The following is a 7081-nucleotide window of genomic DNA, read 5'->3' as shown; positions in this document are numbered from 1 at the left end:
TCTCCATTCTGTCATGGGTAGCCATCATAAATGATTGGAGTGTTCCCTCCAAACTTGGTTTTCTTTGAGAGGCTTGTCCTTGATTAGGGAATGGAGGGTTTTGGTTCCTTGGGTATTGAGGCTCTTGATTCTGATACTAGGGTTGGTTTTGGTTCCTCAGTACTTGTAGTGGGTTATGATCGTTATTTCTCTAGGAAAAATTTGGATGATTCCTCCATCCTGGATTATAAGTGTTGGAGTATAGATTATTCCTAGGTTGCCTAGGTTGATAAGATTCCATCAAATTAACCTGTTCATAATCATCTCCTGCATAAGACTCATAAGAGGAACAAACGTTAGCACTATGACCATAAACACCACATATACCACATACTTCATTGCTTTGTACATTCTTAGTTGAAGCAAGAATCTTAACTTGTTTAGTTAATTCGGCTATTTGCATAGCCATCTCATTATTAGATACAACTTCATTCACTCCTACTCTTTTTGTTCTCACATTCTTTTATTGTGAATTGGCTCATAACATCTCAAAGATATCATAAACCTCATCAGCAGTTCTTTCTAGCATAGCACCCCCAGCTGCATTATCAACCATACATTGGTATTGTTGTGTTAAACCATCATAAAATGATTGGTTAGTAACAAGAAGTGGGTATCCATGGTGTGGGCATTATAGTAACAGTGATTTGAAGCGGTCCCATGCTTCGTGAAATGATTCAGTATCCTTTTAATAAAAATTGGAAATCTCAGCCCTTAATTCTTTGGTCTTTTGATGTGAGTAAAATTTACTCATAAGTTTTTTATAAACTTCATCCTAAGTTCTCAAAGAATTAGGAGGCAAGGTCATTAACGAAGCCTTTGCTTTATCTTTTAATGAGTAAGGGAAACATCTCATCTTTAATTGATCTTCATTGAGTCCGGATAATGGGAATGTGTGAACTATAACATAGAACTCTTTAATGAATGTCAATGCATCCTCACTAGGCATACCATAGAATGACGGGAGCACATTAAAATGGATGTTCTTAAGCTCATAATTCCTAGATGCATCGCCTAAGACTATGCATGAAGTAGTGTTACCAATTATCGGACGACCTTCATGGCCATTTTCCTTTGCGCTGCAACTTCCCTTTGATCATTAGCCATTATCTCAACTTCTTCTTCCAACTCTTGTTCCAGCTTTTCTTCAAATTCAATTCCTCTTGGAGGTACAAACTCACTCTCTACCTCTTGGTCTCCTTCTGCTTCTTTAACAGTTGATTTCAAGTTGTAGGGATTTTGAGTTAATGAATCACTTGATCTCGTTTTCCTGCTAGGCATACAAAATCAAAGGAAAATTTTCAAAAAAACTTAAAAATAGAATTTAAAAAATAATAAAACAGAAATAAATAACATGCAACACACAAAAAATACAAAAAAAAATGATATTTGACAATTAATCAATATAATATTGACACAATTCCCTGGCAACGGTGCAAAAAACTGGATGTGTCTAAATTAGTACTCGCAAGTGTACGAACCGAATGGTAGTTCGGGTAAGCTCACCACGAGGTCGATCTCACAAGGAATTATAGAGTATATATTATAAAGACCAACTATCACACAAATTACTGAAAGTAAATATAAACACTCTAAGCTGGTGTTTTGAGAATGATCTTAGTTTAATAAAAGAAATTAAATAACTAGAAAGTAAATATGCAACTAGAATGATTAATATGAACTATATGATAAAATAGCATTTAGTCTAGCTTTTACTTAGTAATCCCCTTAATTCCCTTAGGCCCTAATTTAACAAATGAGATGGTGATGTGCCTTTTCCCTAAGTCACTCAAGCTAATGATGCAACTTAGGTTTCTTATACTAACATAGATTAAAGTAAAGATTATGTCTCTAATACTTTTAACCTAAAGATTTTCATAATACATATTACTACTAAATTGATATAATAGTCAATCAATAATAATAGATGAAACTAATGAACATATGAAGGAAAAGAAATCATTCATTAAACTCAAAATAGATAAGGTTTATACATAAGTAAAAAGCCAAACTAAACACTTATGGGACTTAGCCTAACATACTTAATCTAATGATCATTGTAATTAAATAGAAAGACTTAAGATTCATAAAACAGAAAACTAAAACTCTCTCAAAGTTCAAAGGCTCTTCAAGAAATAAAAAAGATTGGTCCTCTTTCTCCACGTCTTCGAAAAGCTTCCCTGATTCTTCAAAGAATGATGCAACACAAGCTAGCAAGATGTCAAAGATCATCAACTCCAGAATTTTCTACAGAGAATAATAGAACCCTTCTTTCCCAGAGATTCAGTAGCCGAAACACTCCCTATTCTAATTCACCTCTACTCCTTGTAGAGATTCCCTTCTCTAGAGTTCTTTTCTCCACACACCACTCCTATAGTTTATCCCTTATTGTCCTAAATAAACTAAATAACTCAAATGATAATTATCCATTAATTACATAATAATTACTTAAACTCCCCTTTTAGGGCCTTAATGAATTAAGCTAGGTCCAAACTATTAATAGCTCACGTGTCTGATTCTCGAGCCTTTAATAGCCGCAGTCCAATTACGCCCATTAGTGCGTTTTAAGCTCAAAATCTTCTTTTTTGTATTATTTCCTGAATTTAGACAAGAAAAACTAAAGTGAGGTAAAACACATCTTTATACTATATTATATATAGAAACAAATCATTAAAGCTCTAAAATACCCTTAAATATCTATATACAATTTAGATCGATCACTTCACCTTTAAAAGTTATCAATTTGGTTCACCATATTTGCGTGTTTATTATATCTACCCACAATCATTTTGGCGTGTGCCACTCATATGACATGGCGTCTACACGTGGCAAGAAATGTTTGTCTACATGGCTTAGGACTTGAAGAAGCTCAAAACTCACCGTTTCTTTCCAAAGTTTCCCCAATTAAATCTCCAATTCTAATTTCTAGGGTTCTTACAATTGCAATACAACTAAGATAACTACTCTACACTTCCTTAAAGCTTTTCATATTTCTGTCCCATTTTGCTCATTTGTCAAAGAATTGTTTTGGTATCTTTGTCCCCTATGTGGTCCATTGTTCTTGAAGCTTGTGGCTATGGTCCCTCGCAAGATGGCTCCTTCTAGAAATTGACAATGAAGGTATGCATTTGTTAATACAGTCAATGGATAAGGCAATGCAAGTGGAGAATCTTATTCTCGTGAGTATAACAGTGTAAGGGATATGCATTTGGTAAAAAAAAATTAGCAGTAAACAAAAGATTTAAGGATTTGTGTTAAAGGAATTGTCCATTTCATATATGCATTTGGTATAACAGTAAAAAAGGCATTCGCATTTAGTATTAGTATAAAATAAAGATTTAGATGTTGTGTTAAAAAGTAGTTTTCACATTAGTTGTAATTTATTATTATATTGCTGCATTACTAATTTAATTGTTGTGTGTATATTTTATGCAGTATTCCTATTGAATTTTATCATGGTGGGGTCGTAGTTAATAATCCTAAAGTAAAGTATATTGGTGGGTGTAGTATAAATCTTAGTGGCATTTCCAGTTTCAGTATGAATGATATTGAAGAGATAGTGAAAACATTGAAATATACACATTTCTTGAGTGTTGCCTATGAACCCCCTAAGAGATAATCCTATAGGGAAGGATCTAGGCTTAGTTTTTGTTGAGACTGAGGAAGAGTGCAAAAAGATGTTTGCAAAAGGTTTAGATTATGGATTTCAAAAGTTTATCCTAAAGCTATAACAATGACTCCAAATTATGGACAAACTACAACTGAAAATGAGAATCAATATCATAATGACAGTGCATAAAAACCATTGATTGCAGTTGCATTTGAAAATGCAAATCAAAATGAAACTGAACCTGAACCTGAAAGTGATCTAAATAAAAAGGAAAATAAAGTAGAACCTGAATATGTGAACAATGTAATTGAGAATGAAGAATCTAGTGAGGATGAAGATTATACACCTGTAAATGATGAATGCGATGATGAGGATAGCCTATCTTCTGATGTTCCTGATTCAGATGTGGATAAGGACTTTAGGAAGACTTTAGTTGACAATGGATTTGGATTGGAATTAGATAGGAACCAAGAGAGAGATGGCAATAGGTTTATGGGGGTTAGTAGCAATACTAGAGTGGATGACAATATGAGTGATAGTAGTGAATATCATTCTGAGTACCCTGACAGTGATGCTGAGGTTGAAACTTCTGTTTCAAGTGATGAGAATGAATGGAATTTTAAAAAGAAAAAAGAGGAAGAAAAAATTAATTTATAATCCTAAATGTAATCATCAAAAGTTAAAGTTTGTAGCTGGAATGAAATCCACAAATGCAGAATAATTTAGAGGAGCAGTACAGAATTATGCAATTGCAAATGGGTATTGATGTGTGGTGGAAAAGGACTTGGGAAGATAGGATGGAAACACAATGTAGGGAAAACTACATTTGGAGAGTCTATGTTTCAAAAGTTCCAAATGAGAGGACATTCATGGTTAGGACTGTTAGACCTAAACATAACTGCACTATGGTGTAAAGAAATAATATGGCAACTACAAAGTGACTGGCTGATGAGTCTTTAAATAAATATAGGAAGAAGCCAAATTATTCTGCAACTAAAATGGAATCTAATTTTATGACAAAATATGCACTGAAAATCTCAATATGCTCATCTTCTAGGGCAAAAAAGCTAGCATTAGTGAAGCTTAGAAGATCAATAGAGGCTCATTATGCCAAATTGAGATCCTATGTGCATGAATTGAAGAGAGTTGATAGAGAAGGATGTTTTGATCTAGAATGCAATATGGAAGGGAATAATTATGTTTTTCAAGGATTGTACATATGTTTTAGTGAATAATTATGTTTTTCAAGGATTGTACATTGTACAAGGGTGTAGACCTGCCATATCTCTAGATGGTGCATTCTTAAAGAATATACTTGGGGGTGCAATTTTAAGTGCAATTGATCATATGATGGTAATAACCAAATGTACCCCATTACTTGAGCAATGGTGTTGGCTGAGAACAAAAGCACTTGGAGATGGTTCCTAACCAAATTTTTCAATGACTTGTCCATTGACACATGCATAGGATGGACCTTCATAAGTGACCAACAAAAGGTTTGTATATTTAATTCTTTTCCTTATACTTGAATCAGTTAATAGTTAAATTACTTACACCTAATTTATTTTGTTGATGCTTATAGAGTCTCATTAAAATATTACAAGAGTTGGTCCCACATGTTGAAATAAGTAATTATTGAAGACACATTTATGCAAATTGGAAGAAATTGCATGGTGGAATTGAAGTCAAACAACTACTTTGGAAAATAGTCTATAGTACATATGAAGCACAATTTGTGGCTAACCTGAAGGTAGTTACAGAAGTTGATCCTGAGGCAAAATATGGATTTGTTTTTAGGGATCCAATAGTGTTTTGTAAAGCATACATATCCACTCTACCTAAGTGTGACAATGTTGACAACAACATTGTTGAGATTTTTAATAGATGGATATGCAAAGCAAGGTTGCAGCATATTATTGACATATTGGAAAAGATTAGAGGTGCTTTGATGGAAAGGATTAAAATCAAGTCTGACATGACGAAAAATAATGTGGATGTATTGTGCCCAAGGATTAGAAAGAAGTTTGAGAAGTTAAAGTGGGAAACCAGATTATGTATACTAAAGCCAACTTTGAATAACAAATTTCAGGTTAAAGTGTTTGATGATTAGTTTGTGGTGTCTCTGCCAGACAAGAGGTGCACATGAAAAGCTTGGCAATTGACTGGAATTCCTTGCATTCATGCAATGTCCAGTATTCATTGGTTGAGGCAGATGCTGATGACTATATCGATGAATGCTATAAGAAGGACATGTACTTACAAGCCTATCAGTATGGCCCTTGAACCATTAAATGGCCAGAAAATATGGCATGAGATCATTGAGGCACCAGTGCATCCACCACCATTCAAAAGGATGCCAGAAAACCTAAAGTGAATAGAAAGAAAGCTGCTGATGAGAAATAAAGGGATCCGAACAAATTAAGCATAAATGGAATAAGGATCTAGTGTAGAATTTGCTATGCATATGGAAATAATAATATAGGATTCCTAAGAAAGGATAATCCACCTCCATCTAGAGCTATTCTGAAAAATCAGGTATAATTTTATTGTTAGAGCTGTTATATCTCAAAACTTCAGTATGCTCATTTAAAATTCATTATTTTTCTACTTGTGACAGACAAGCAGAAGGAGAACTAGATATCCACCAGCTCCTAAAAGTATTGTTACCAATATTGATGTACCAAATTAGACCAAAGTTAGAAATGTAGAAATTGGTCATTCACAATCCAAACCACCATGTGATAAAAGAATAGTTGCAAAAAGAAAGAAATCAGGTATTCTTCATAAGTTAGTTTTGTATGTTCTTTTTTAGATGTATGAATTATATGGTTGATGTATGAGTTATATGTTGTTATATTAATGCAGGCTAGAAAAGGATATGGCTTGCACATATCCATAGAGACTGACAATATGTATTTAAGAGTATGTACTCAACTTTTCAAATGTGAATCTTTAATTTTGTGTGTGGTTTCATGCTTTTCATGTTCTAAATATAAAATGTCATACTGCAGATGCTAGGGAAAAGGAATGTGAGGACTGTTAGTGTTTATATAGAAGCAACAATAGTAGTAAGGCATTCCAGAAAGAGGTCTGACACTCAAAGATCAACTACAGCTACTCATGTACGAAGATCAACTACAATTAGTCATGAACAAAAATCAACTACAACTAGTCATGAACAAAGTGTAAAAGTTTGTAGCCAGACTTCAATAGCTACAAAGGCAAAAGAAAATGTGACTGTGTTTGAAAGATTGTCTCAAAAAAGTGCAGCAATTAATATATCGGTTAGTTCAAAAGGCAAAGAGAAGGTGGTAGCTACAAAGACTAATACTAGTAAGAATGCAAATTTGGAGATTCAAGAAGGGCAACATGTTTTGCCAAAGCCAATGCAGAAGTGTAAGAAGTTGCCTTAAAAAAGTTGTATTAGTGTGT

At 33.7% G+C, this 7081-nt stretch overlaps 1 non-coding gene across 1 annotated transcript; it reads left to right on the top strand.

The window, feature by feature from the left end:
* The first annotated feature begins 652 nt into the window (after positions 1-652).
* On the top strand, positions 653-760 carry LOC112536829. Its single transcript, XR_003080762.1, has one exon. It is a non-coding gene; the product is annotated as a small nucleolar RNA R71 (small nucleolar RNA).
* Positions 761-7081: the final 6321 nt, after the last annotated feature.

This window comes from Ricinus communis, chromosome 9, assembly GCF_019578655.1.
Source record: "Ricinus communis isolate WT05 ecotype wild-type chromosome 9, ASM1957865v1, whole genome shotgun sequence".
NCBI classification, from domain to species: domain Eukaryota; kingdom Viridiplantae; phylum Streptophyta; class Magnoliopsida; order Malpighiales; family Euphorbiaceae; genus Ricinus; species Ricinus communis.
The sequence above is the reverse complement of the archived record's forward strand: the minus strand, read 5'-3'. Positions and strand labels throughout refer to the sequence as shown.